Consider the following 632-nt stretch of genomic DNA (forward strand, 5'->3'; position numbering starts at 1 on the left):
TAATGGTTATTGTTTGTTCAGTATAAGTAGCCTAAATGTAACAAGGATTTGGCAAATTTTAGTTAAGTACCAATGGAAAAAACAAAATTGGTGAACTTCAAAAAAAGTGTTCTCACCATTACTTTGGTAAAATTAGCCAATTGGTAAAATTAGCCTACTGTCCTCCAATGATTGGAGTAGACTCAGCTTATTATGGTTTACAACACTCAATTTAGGTTCAAAGGCTGTGTGTGTCTGTGGTGATGTTAGATTACAGAGCCCAGTAGTGAAATTACTTTGTGCAACTACACAAATTTGTAACAACAGGCCTATGCAAACTACTGAGTGCACCTGTTCATATTTACCCAATCAATAACAACAGCATCTGTTGGTTTGGGGAGATCTTTCAGGTAAAATTAGCAAATTGGTAAAATTAGCCTACTGTCCTCCAATGATTTGAGTAGACTCAGCTTATTATGGTTTATAACACTCAATTTAGGTTCAGCGCACTCCCTCTTTGAACTGTTGCCATCTGGTCGACGCTACAGAGCACTGAGCACCAGAACGACCAGACACAGGAACAGTTTCTTCCCTCAGGCCATCCATCTCATGAACACTTAACAATAACTGTGGAACACACACTATTTATTCAC

Source organism: Sinocyclocheilus anshuiensis, unplaced genomic scaffold, assembly GCF_001515605.1.
Source record: "Sinocyclocheilus anshuiensis isolate Anshui unplaced genomic scaffold, SAMN03320099.WGS_v1.1 scaffold10994, whole genome shotgun sequence".
Taxonomy (NCBI): domain Eukaryota; kingdom Metazoa; phylum Chordata; class Actinopteri; order Cypriniformes; family Cyprinidae; genus Sinocyclocheilus; species Sinocyclocheilus anshuiensis.